This window comes from Ostrea edulis, chromosome 3 (genome assembly GCF_947568905.1).
Source record: "Ostrea edulis chromosome 3, xbOstEdul1.1, whole genome shotgun sequence".
NCBI lineage: Eukaryota > Metazoa > Mollusca > Bivalvia > Ostreida > Ostreidae > Ostrea > Ostrea edulis.
The window spans coordinates 20,068,237-20,081,737 of record NC_079166.1 but is presented as its reverse complement, the minus strand read 5'-3'; the positions used below and the strand labels follow the sequence as shown (position 1 = coordinate 20,081,737).

Sequence of the window (13,501 nt, the reverse complement as noted above, 5' to 3'; positions counted from 1 at the left end):
CAGAGATTACTGGTAACATAATCAAACCTTTCCTAACACTTTCCAGCACCTGCAAAGGTACATTCTTCATAGCACATTAGTTTTAAGGGCCTTACCATCATCTAAGTAATGCTAGCTATCAAGTAAATGGAGGTTCCCCTGACTCTTACACCCGCTTTTATATTGTGACATGTGCGGGGAAGAGTCAGAGCGGACTCCATATTGAAAAGTGGAAATTCAGTGACACCAGCTGGTGCCGCTGCTTTATCTACCTCTTACAACTCTATTTCGCGGATCTATATTCCAAGACGCGAGGATTCAGTTATCGGAAGATTATTCGGGGAGGGGGGGGGATGAGTCGGCAGATCTGTAAAACAAACAATTAAATTTCTCTTGGCCTAGCATGTATTCAATAGAACCATTTGAAATGAAATTTGGTACTACCATGTCATCGAAACACCTCATATGCCTGTGGAGAATCCCATGCCAGGTTGCAATGAATAAAGATACATGCAGTGTCATGTAGTCCAATACTGACAAAGCATGATATAAACGGATACACTGAATTTCCTCTCATAAAACTTTAAAAGGAACACAGTACCACGGTGGTTGAAATGCTGCATAGATTTAATTGATTTATTGAATGTATTGTTATCTAATGTGTTTAGTATGTCAATAAAATGATTGTACATTTTCAGAATTTGTGATGTTCAAAGTGTATTGAACTTTTGAATTACTGTAGTTTCATATTGAGAATAATTCCGTTTATAGAACACATCATATTTTACAAAAAACATCCTTGTTTCTAATTTTGATCAGACACTTGATGTATTTGACAAATTTACATACACATGTAGGATTGTGGTATCCATTTTAAATGTGTCTTTTGTAGAGAAAAAAAGTTTACCATACTATATATATAATGTACATATTTCAATATGTGTATATCCTGTGCAATACATTTTTGGAGAATGTAGAGAAGTTTAACAAACTTGGATCAATTGCCCTATTTAAAGTGGCTCACCACATCCTGAAATAGTTTCTTAAATCCATACGAAATATTTATCCATGAAAGTTATGATCATATGTAATAAGTAAAAAAGGCAGAACATATGCAAATTTTGATAAAGAAACAGGATTTTAAAAAATTTATTTCAACTCATATGAACGAAAGACTGGCAGACTTGAACTCGAGATCTGCGGTTTACCAGTCCAATGCTTTAGCCACTGAGCTACGATTATAGATAAACATCTCCATCGATACATAATTTCACAAAACATTTTAAGTCGCCATCTTGTGACGTAGTGTCCTAAAGAGTATAAATGTAGTGAGCTACTTTAAATCAACATTCTGCAGAGAAAAATATTTGATACTGTTGTTTTGAAATATTTTAGAACCCGCTCATTGTATAGCTGTTGAAACTGATGGGTACAAGCAAACTTCTATTAATGAAACAAAATACAATATCTGCAACTCAGCTTGTTTAGAAAATGAACTCCCTTTTTAGCTCACCTGAGCTGAAGGCTCGAGAGAGCTTTTCTGATCAAATGTCCATCTTCCTCTCCAGAACTGTTGGGTCAATTTCAACTAAACTTGGCACAAAGCATCCTTGGGTGAAGGGCTTTCAAGTTTGTTCAAATAAAGGATCATGCCCCTTTAAATGGAAGACAATCACAAAAATGCGACATTAGGTTAGGGTCATAGAACCACTGGACCAGAGGAGCTGACATGTACATGAAAGCTTCCTGACATAGTGCAGATTCAAGTTTGTTCAAATCATGGTCCCTGGGGTAGGATGGGGCCACAATAGGGGGTTAAATTTTACATAGAAATATATGGGGGAAATCTTTAAAAATCTTCTCAAGAACCACAGAGCCAGATGAACTAAGATTTGCATGAAAACTGCTTGACATAGTGCAGATTCAAGTTTGTTCAAATCAAGACCTCCGGGGGTAGGTTGGGGCCACAATAGGGGGTCAAAGTTTTGCATACAAATAAATTGGGGAAAATCTTAAGAACCATTAGGCTGAAGAAGTTGACATTTACATGAAAGCTTTCTTACATAGTGCAGATTCAAGTTTGTAAAAATCATGACTTCCAGGTTTAAGTTGGGGCCACAATAGGGATTAAGGTTTTACATGCAAATATATATATGGAAAGTTTTCAGATATAGGCCAAGGTGACTCAGGTGAGCGATTTGGCCCATGGGCCTCTTGTTATATTTGTTTGTATTGCAATATGACTAAATTTGAAAACCAATCAGAGTCCATGAAATCTGTTTTAAAGTTAATATAATAGGAACAAATTTATATGGTTTGGTATGAGTATATTTAAAATGACGTATAAACTTTTGCAGGTTATATTCATAACTGCTTTCAAGTGAGAAATGTTTTGACATTAGAAAAATAGTATATTATTGATTTACATGTATTTTTGGTTGTGGGCTATATCTTTATCTCAATTTATATTTGCTCATTTTTTGACAGTCATCTGGGAATTTCACTATATATATATATATATATATATATATATATATATATATGTAAACATATATATATATATATATATATATATATATATATATATATATATATATGCAAATGATACCACGAAAGATGTTTCTGATAAATCTTTAGATGTAATTGAAAAACAATTAAAGGATGATCTTATAAATTCTATGGAATGGATGCATGTAAGAACAAATTGACAATACATTTAAAGAAAACACAATGTATTTTAATAGGAACGTCACAGAAATTATCGAAATGTAGAAACCTTTGTATTAATGTTGGTGAAATTTTTATAGAAAATGTCAAATGTGCCAAACTTTTAGGTGTTTACATCGATGAATGTCTTACGTGGTCTTATCACACAGATGTCTTATGTAAAAAAAAAAAATTATAGTCGGAAAATAGGTGTTTTAAGGAGATTGAGTACTTTTATGTCAAAGGAGGCACTACTCAAAATTTAAAATACTATTGGTTTTCCTCATTTTAATTATTGTTGTACAGTATGGCAGGATACAAAGAACAAGACAACTATTGATAGGCTTTTTAAATTACAAAAGAGGGCAGCAAGGATCATTTTGCATATCAAAGTACCTCATTCAGTGTCAACTTATTGCATCCTATCAAATTTGAGATGGATGCCTTTCATTGACTATTTTATTTATCGAAAAATTATTCTTATGTTTGAAGTTTTACATCATATGACTCCAGAGTATTTACATGTTTTTAGATTTGTGAATGAGATAAACACAAGAAATACAAGGCAGAGCTCTACAAATTTTATTTATGTTACAGGAGCCAAAACAGAATATTTTAGAAGATTTTTTATCATTTCAGCAGCAATTTCATGGAATTCGTTACCAGATTTTATAAGCAAATGCACAACTACCACATCTTTTAAATCAGCCTATCTAAAACATTATTTTGGCCCTCAATGATACTCTTGTGTTTATTGTCTCTTTTCATTTAGTTCTTATCTGTATGTATATAAATTGTGATATTTCCATGCTTTGTGATATATTAGGTTCTCGATATGTATATGTTATATACAGGACCACAATGTAAACTAGTTTATACAATAATTGTTCAATCCTATATAAATAAAGGATATTATTATTATTATCATAAAATTTCTTGTTCGTCGGATCCGAGCACTTGTATTTTATATTTCAGCAATACAACTGTAACTGCATGATTTGATTATTTCAAACACCTTTTATCCCCATATTATATATTTCTTTACACCAAAAGCTGTTATCTAACATAGTCTTATTAGGGTATGTTTCTCTTGTTTTTGAACAAAATAAATGTTTTTATTAGTCATTATTATATATTCCTATGCCATTGAGAAATTTTGAGTAAAAAAGATTGCCATCGCTTTCACAGCTAATGTCCCTTTTTAAAAAATAGAATATTAGTTATTTTACATGTTCAGGTGATTGTGAATATATGTTTCATTGTTTTACAATACAAAAGTTTAAGAAGGCAAAAATAAATTTCATCACTCACTTTGTTCTTTTACCATACCGTCTGAAAATATGTTGAAAATAAATTATAATATTATAAATAGTAAATCACTTGCTCGTCTCAATTGTTTGGGGTTATTTGTCCAAAAAACAAGAAATTTTACTGGTGTCGCCAAAGTTATATATATTCAATCACAAATATGTAATTGTTAAATATTTGTTCTTTTATTTTTCAATTTATTTGCCGTCAGTTACAGCTTGTAATGCTTTAATAATCAAGGATTTCACTTTACAAAATTCTATACACCCACAAAATTGATAACAAAAAATTCTTTACAAAAAAAAAATCAGATTTACAGAATAAATGTGCATGTTAGCTGTCCGTCTGAAATATTAGTCCTGCTTAAACACACAATACATATATATTATTATTTCTACAGTAACCACATCCGAAGAGTTGAATCATGACAGATGCGGATCATCAGATCACGGGGGATGCGAAGCGTTGCGTTTGATCTGATGATCCGTGTCTGTCAACGAGACGCGATTCAACTCTTTGAATGAAGTTCTGTAGTAATGATAAATTTATTATATACTCCCTTTCAATATATATTTTTAAAATCCACATTTATAAGATAATAAATGTAATCAAATTATCTAAAACACAGACATACATTGAAATTATTTTTTGTGTTCAAAATTTTATTTGTGACACCAAAATCATTGCATTGATACGTCATCAGTTTCAGAGGATACCGATTCAGAATCAGAAAACCAGTGTAGCGATCCAGAAAATCGAATCAAACTCTGTGAAATCATCAGTATCGAAAACCTAAACATTGATGGGTAGATAATAAAGTAATTTCATTGAGTAATTGGTCTAGTCTACATGGTACATGCAGTCATGTTTAATTTATCATATTATAATAAAATACTAATAGTAATATAATTGATATTACACATATGATATAAAAGAACAAGTTCTCTGAGTAACGACTTACCGTAAAATCTGGATAAGTACCATTCGTGTATTTCTCGATACAATCTGTAAAATTGTCATACTGCTCCAGGAATTTTAATGTGTTGAACTGGAATGATACAGTGCCATTTTCATCTTCACTCATACTGGAGAAACAGTCTGCAAATAAAGAAAGGTAGATTGTTACCTCACACCTCAACAGAGGTCGAGTATGCTTCATTTTCTGTCTGTCCCTCCGTCCGTCCGTCTGTCTGGTTTGTGAGGAATGCAGGTCGACATGGATTCAGGAGTATGAGGTGAGTGTTCTTTGGGACAGTGATAACATTGACAGAACAGTAACAACATTTATCATTACGTAGTGAATGCCACATTTCTTCGGTTATGCAATCTACGTGTAATATATGAGGGCCCTCGTAATATAACTCCGTCAGCGATTTCAGGGAGAAGAAATTTCAATGCGGCTAATATTATATGTATATATTTGTCGAACCTGATGCATTATCACAGTTACATATCATTTTCATCATGCTTACAATTTCATGATGATATCCGCATTATGTGGTCAACGTTTTTCAAAAGTAGGAAAAACTAAAAAAAATAATGAGGTCAAAAACTTTTGTACCAAAAGGAAGATCTAGTCACAATGTATTATGTGAAATATGATTATTGATTAACTCTGATACATTACTGAATTACAGTAACACAACTCTGACTTACTTAAACAATTACACATTACTGACTTACTTTTACAATCAGAGGCATCCCAGAGTGCCTGTATCATGGTGTGGACTTGAAGAATGGCCTACACTCTGTCAGCGTCCAGCGGAAACACATGGCAGACACTTGTATTCTTTAGAAATTGTAAAGCATGGTTCAAGTTTTTAATTTTGCTTGCCTTCATAAATACTCCATTCAGATTCTAATGGGAATAATTCAATGATATTGAATCCCACTGTCTCAGTTAATGTTCTACAGACATCAAACTATCAGACTTACAATGTAGCAGGGGGGAATCCCCTCGGTCCAATTATTGTTTGTTTGAATGCTACATTTTTACTTTCAAATTACTCGAAAATTCAATGGAAAAGCAAGATGAAAGTGTAAAAAAAATGAAAAGGTTTCATGTCTTAATGATGTATACTATCATCTTGCTATTGAGATAAATCTTGAAGATAAAAAACAAATCACCAAAACATCATAAGAATGTGGTCCATCGTCAGCTTCCCATATTTATGAAGCGATATTCCATTATCATCTGCATATGGTGTTTATATCTCTCAACAGATTCGATACGCAATAGCTTGTTAGATTTTTAATCGATAAAGGCTACTGATGAAGACGTTGTTATTGCCGGGATTTCAACAGTTTGTTTGAAAGTCAACATTTTGCAAATTCTATGGTCGTTATAACGATCTAGTTTGCCAATATAACCTATCATTGGGTCAAATGTTGTCTGATGTTTTTCATATCGATTGTTAAGCCGTTCTTGGCACACTAATTTGACTACGGATAACTCCATTTACCTAATCAAGATATAGGGCCCACGGCGGGTGTGACCATCGACAGGGGTTGCTTACTCCCCCTAGGCACCTTATTCTACCTATGGTATATCCAGGGGGTCGTGTGTGCCTAACTCTTTAGTTTGTATTACTCATAGGAATTATGAGATTGATCACTGTTCATTATCTTCACCTTTCATGCATAACTGTCCGTTATATTTCATTTAACCATGATTGTAAGAATTAAGCATAATTTTCACCACAATGACTTCAGTTTAGTGTAAAACTTATACGGTACCAAATTTGATGCACCAGATGCGCATTTCGACAAATAATGTCTCTTCAGTGATGCTCAACCGAAATGTTTGAAATCCGAAATAACTATGAAGTTTTAGAGCTAAATATAGCCAAAAGCAGCGTGCCAAAAAAGTGGAGCCAAATTCGTCCAAGGATACATGTAAGAGCTATGCATGAGGGAGATAATCCTTAATTTTGAAATGAATTTTTAAATTTTATAACAGCAATTAAATATACATCCGTATTTTCAAGCTAGTAACGAAGTACTTAGCTACTGGGCTGTAGAGACCCTCGGGGACTAACAGTCCACCAGCAGAGGCCTTGACACAGGGGTCATAATGTAAAACTTATACGGTACCAATTTAGTCTCAATTCATAAATGTATTCATAGTAATTTGACAGAAATGGTATCTTTCAGTGATTAATGATATGAAGTGTGTTCCTACTTTTCGCATTTCTCTTCCATAGCAGATACACGACTGCACAATAAAAACGCTGCAAACAGAAATAGCACTCCTTATATCAAATGACATGTAGTACATGTATTCGTTATTGAAATTTTAATCACGATCAAACGGAATTTTTAACCATCCAAGCACTACGGTGCTTTGCATTTATTATTTCCTCAATGTAAATAAACATATCTATTTATTTCAATATACTTTTCTTTCCTTATTTTAACTGTTGTTTGGATTAAAGTTCAAATGCCAATGACACTTAGAGTAGGAGGTCGTGCTCAGTACGATACCGAACTATGGTCCGGGCGGTCCAAGTGTCAATTGCCGAGAGATTAAAAATGACAAGTGTCAAATTTTCATGATTTAAAATATTTGCTTTTCGTTTGATACTCTTTTCGACAAAGGTAAAATTTAACTGTAAAGAAAGATTTAAAATTGCTTATAAATTACCAGCTATTGTTTCGGCGTCAATACCTCTCTATGTTTCTGCAGCATATGAGGATAAACAGGTGTTGTGACTTAACTGATTCCTGCAACAGGTAGAATATACGCAATATCAATGAACAAGTGAAGATAAAGAATACAAAATTAAAAGTACTAAACTATGTAAAATAAGATGTCTTACTGATAGAAACCGAATATTTATTTCTCTTTCACTCAGATTACTTAATCCATTTCAATTAATTTACTAACATCCACAAGACATATATGCCTTTCTAGAGTGCATTATTTGATGTACGTTAAAAAGTAACCTCCTCATCAAACAGATGAAAAATCATCAACGTAATAAAAGTGGTGTATAATAAATCACGTCCATTTCTTCATTCTCTATTTAAAGCTCGATATACAATGATCAAAACATTGTCAGTGTATATACATACAGATTTACAGTCACATCAAATAAATGGCAGTTTGGAAAAGTTAACAATATCTTCAGCAAGCAGTAGAATATCTGCTCGACAAATGATTCATCGGATATTGTAGAGTACATACGTACGTCCGTGTACTAAATTGCTGGCATTGTTTACTTTATTGTTTCAGTAGATCATAGGACTTGCACCATTCAATATTCTCACTAATTAGACTGTCTATGAATCGAACAATATTTTACAACTGAATTACCTGATGTACGTGAGTGTTTCTCGATTTTCTGGGTCACTTTTATAGATGTTTGTTACCATTTGTATCTTCTGCATCGGTGAAATTATCATTTGTAGATTTTATTAAGATTCCACTGCTCTTCCAATCGATTGATTTGTATGATCGCTATCAACTGTCGTCACGTGGAATACATTTACTGACAAACAAGTTGATGTTTCAGGAGTTTCAACGGTCTCGCTTAAAAACAGCATTTCGCAAATTATATGGTCGTTATAACGATCTAGTTTGCCAATTGTTAGGCCATTCTTTACACACTTATTTGACAAAAGATTACTCCGTTTAACAGATCAAAATATAGGGATCCCGGTGAGTGGGACCGGTCGACAGGGGGTGTTTACTCCTCCAAGACACCTGATCCCACATCTGGTATATCCAGCGATCCGTGTTAGCCCAACTCTTAATTTTGTATTCGTTACAGGAGTTGAGCTTGATCACCTTTCGTTGTCTTCACCTTTTCATTTAGTTATTTCTTCCAATGATCGACTCATCTATACTAGACTTTTGATTAAATGTCCGGATATTTGTACATGTATTCCAATGGCCGTCATTTGAACTGAATTTTATTTATTGAATAGAGGGAATTGTGATATACAATTTCATGGATTTACTGAAAAGGCTTTAAGTTTTATTCCTCTCATCAATTACATTCCTCATTACCTGCAAACCTTCAATATTAACAGTTATTGGGGATATTTTCCGCATACAGCAATGTGATTAGAGAAGTTCATTCAGTGCAACTTACAATCTTGCTTTAATGACCATCCCCCTAAGAGAAATTTTGGGGAGAGTATCTTTCCTTTATTCACACCATAGAGGATAAAACCCATGAACTTCATCGAGCAAGTGATCATTTAGAGTTACAAAGGTATGGCACCACGATAAATTGAGAGTTAATGACAAGCTTTAAGTCCCAATTTCTACTTTTCTTTTCTTTCTAACCAATTACCACTTTGCCAAGTTTTCAATATTGATTACATGCCTGTTTACAATTTGTCAAGAAATTCTAAATCATTATCAAGTACTAGATAAAACCGTGTATGTTTTCTAATTAGATAAACTGATTTGATATTAAAACACCTTACCGCTTTCGCTGGTTCCTATTTTTCCTTTGTCCTGTTCGGTGTATACAATATGGCCTTGTTTGGTAGCTGTATATATTTAAAACAAACACATATCAAAGTAAACAATCACGACTATCGTTCAATGTATATGTGCGCATTTCATTCTTTAGACATTTGAAGTTTCAACATATTCATGTCATTGAAAAATGGGATAATGATTAAAGATGTTGACCGCGTTTTTTAAAATCATCAAGTACATATGTACTTGTTTGGTTTTCTATTGATTGTCAAATTAAAGTGACAAAACGAATACTTCTTTCGTGGACTGCCAGATGACATCTAAAACAATTTCCTCAAGTAGCAATAGGTGTTTGCTATGTCGAATATCTTTTAAAAAAAAACAGAGAGAGAGACTGTAAATATGTTTTTCTCCCTTTTTATCATACCCGATAGACCCGTAAATCTCACTTCTGAATGCTGAGTGTTTAAAGAGGTATGCTACACCAGAGAAATTTGATATATATGAAAAGTGGAGGGTATGTAAAACAATATTTTGAAAATGAAATTTTTTTTTAAATTTACTTTATTTAGTCAAAAAATTAAGTTTTAGTCTAAAGCAATTGGAATTGTTTTTTTTTTTTTTTTTTTTTTTTTTTTTGTATAACCCCCTGCTGGACTCGAACCCGAGATTGACAGTTCAGCAGTCAACGTGCTAACATACTGAGCTACTCGGCTAGGCGATAATATAACATTCTAAATGAATAGACATGTATTGTTAATATTCATATTTTCATCCATGTTTCAAAAGGAGGCCAGCCATTATAATGATCTAGAGAACCTCCTCAAGGTCATATCCGAAAGACCCGTGATTCTAGATCTCGCTTCTGAATTCCGAGCGTTTGGCGAAGGAGCAATAACTATCTATGTTTACGTCAAACGGTCTTAGGTTTGACGCATCCATAGCACGAGCGGGGCTCGATCTCCATTTACGAAGCGAACGCTCTACTACTTCAGCTACTGCGACCGGTCTCTAAAAATTGGTATAAACACGTCAGACAACATTTAACGACAGGTTGTATTTGTGAATAAGATCATTATAACGACGATAGAATTTGCGAAACTGTTGAAACCCGGTAACATTATTTATATCTTTTAATCACTGTGATTATTTGGGACATGTTACTATGTTGCCTTACAATCTCAAGTTCCGTTAAAAGAGGATCGATGGTTTAATCTTTTAATTCAAGCTTTTTGATCAATCATTCACGATAACTTTTCAACGCAAGATTTCTGTTCTTAACCTCCGTGAATATGGAATTGTTTCTGATAGAATAAGCATACAACAAACTGCATTGAAAGCTACGTTTGAATTGATTATTGTTAAGGATCAAGAAAAAACCAAAACGATGGAATGGATCTCTATGTACATCTTTTAATATGTCCAGCTATGCTTACTCGTTCCAAGACATCCAGATGTTCGGTCACATGTAGCTCTATCACACTAACATATCCTTTGACATCCCGAACCGTACAGTGGATACGGGCATTGCAATGCACAATTCAGACCGCCATAACCTGCCATACATCCTGAAGAATATCCAAAAGCGTTACTTAGTCTTAAACAGTTGAGGAAGGCCGTCACATCTATTTTTATTTTTCTACATCCTACGGATATTGAATATAAGAAATATTGTAATATGATATTAACGTATACCTATACAACGCTCCTCGGTGATGTTCCATACGTAACCAGAACAGCAGTTATTTCCTTCGCTAAATGAAATATATGGATATGATTATAACAACAGCTGACACACAGAGAAGCATGTTCATCGAATTTAAAATGAATTTAGATCTTTCATCAATATTTATAAACGGCACGATTGCATTGAGGAGGAATTGTCTATTGAGTGGATAATTCATCCTTTGTTCTCGGTTTCCTTTCTTAATCAACAGTTTGATTATTTCTACATGTTCTACATTTTATTTGTTTGATAACCTCATTCAACGCGTATTACCAAGCTCTTGAAGGACAAATTATCCATTTCAAGCAGCCAATCATGTTATACGATCCAATCATTTCTAATCCTTTCGGTCAGTTTGGAACAAATGTCAAATGTAGTTTGGAAATTTAACAATTGTTTAGAACTGTTCAGTACATTTTCGAGATATCAATTCTAAAAACCTCAAAGGAATTTCGGGAAAAAATTCAACCCCACGACGAAAATATTGAGAAATATTATATCACAAATTAGAAACATTACTTCCTTTTAGAAAATGAATATAGCTCAAACGTTATATTCATATTAAATGTAGTACTTACTTTTTACAATTCTCTCCCAAAACAGGTACTACTATGTGCATGACAAATACTATGAATGAAAATAAAAGTTTCTTCTTTTGACATAAAGACTTAAACGGCATGTTTCTGTGACGCTTGTTTTTCAGCATCTAATTACAAACAGATATATCAAAGGTTATAATGAATATGTTATTAATATCCTGAAAACATCCTCAATTAGATTGATTTCTTCCTGTTTTGCAGTGCATATATTTAAACTCAGAAGAAATTCAACGCACATGTACATATAATCAATTTTGAAGATACTCAACTCAGCTTAGTAATAAAAATAAAAATCTAACTTAGCTATGTAACAACCCTCAGATGAAAGGTGAAGATAACGAACAGTGATCAATCTCATAACTCATATAAGCGATACAAAATAGAGAGTTGGGCAAACACGGACCCCTGGACACACCAGAGGTGGGATCATATGTCTAGAAGGAGTAAGCACCCCTTGTTGACCGGTCACACCCGCCGTGAGCCCCATGTTTTGATCAGGTAAACAGATTAATCCGTAGTCAAAATCAGTGTGTCAAAAACAGCCTAACGATCGGTATGAAACACGCCAGACAGCATTTGACCAAATGACAAATTGTATCGGCAAAATAGATCATTATAACGACCATAGAATTTGCGAAATATTTAAATGAAACTGTTGAAACTCTCCTGAGAAACTTTCACTCATATGGAGAAGTCACCATTCCTGGTGAAATGCTGCAAAATTAAGGCTAATGTTTGGCGCTTACTGTCTTTGAACAGGGTGGGATCTTTGTCATGCCATACCTGCTGTGACAAGAGGCCTCGGTTTTTGCGATCTCGTCTGAAAGACCGCCTCATTGAGTCGCCTCTTACGACAAGCAACGGACAATGAAAACCTCCCCACGTGCACTATGTAGAGCATCAAATAAGAGTTCGAGCATCAAATTTTAGATCACCTGTAGAGACACTGTTCGTTATCTTCACCTTGTTAAACACCAAGAAATGAAATAGTGTGTACTTTGCGTAATAATGCTGTCTTGGCTGATGAGTTTCATGATTTATTTAAATATACTGTTGAGACTATTTTTAAAGAATTGAAAACTTAGACATTATATAGGTTGACCAGATATTTATAGATTTAAACAGCTTTTTAATTGTAAAAATGTTATTGTACTTTTAAAAACGATGATGCCATTTTTAATGGTTATAAGGGAGAGGTCATGTCCTCCATGTTAATTACATGTTATGTATATTATATTATATACCACGAATTACTTCTCTACAATTTTTATCGTTGTTGCTGTTGTTGTCTGATTATTTCGTGATCATCCAACCCAATGACAGGAATATTATTTTAAAACATCTCTTGAAAGGGCAGCTGGGGTGCAAGTACGATTAGCACCTATGGAATGCATGCAAAGTTCGTTTAAAATACAGTTGCAATAATGCCTTACAAACGAAGATATGTTTTAGAAGCTTTGTCAGCTGGAACCAAAATATATTCCTCATGTAACCTATCCAATTCTTTTATCCTTTCTTGTTTACTAACCACAGAAGGAAAGAACGTACACACTATTAATTTCATGTGTCTAAAACGAGATTTTAATAGTCTTATATTTTTTCATCCATTCCGACAAGGTGTCCAGCCCATTGTTTGACATAACCTTAATTCAACAGAATTCATATTAGAAATGACGTTATGTCGCCAATGAAAAGACCAAAGTTCTCTGAATTTAGGACCTTTTGAAATAAGTGATTTCAGGACTTCAT

The 13,501-nt window shown here is 33.6% G+C and overlaps 1 long non-coding RNA gene across 2 annotated transcripts; it reads right to left on the bottom strand.

Moving 5' to 3' along the window:
• Positions 1 to 7,376: 7,376 nt before the first annotated feature.
• LOC130052544 (uncharacterized) lies at positions 7,377 to 11,861 on the bottom strand. Of its 2 annotated transcripts, XR_008800883.1 has the most exons (4): positions 11,732 to 11,833; positions 11,123 to 11,181; positions 10,864 to 10,995; positions 7,377 to 9,495 (listed from the first exon to the last, which is right to left on the bottom strand). It is a non-coding gene; the product is annotated as an uncharacterized LOC130052544 (long non-coding RNA). The 2 variants fall into 2 exon arrangements; XR_008800882.1 differs by having other exon boundaries at positions 7,377 to 10,995; positions 11,732 to 11,861.
• Between the last annotated feature and the right edge of the window lie 1,640 nt (positions 11,862 to 13,501).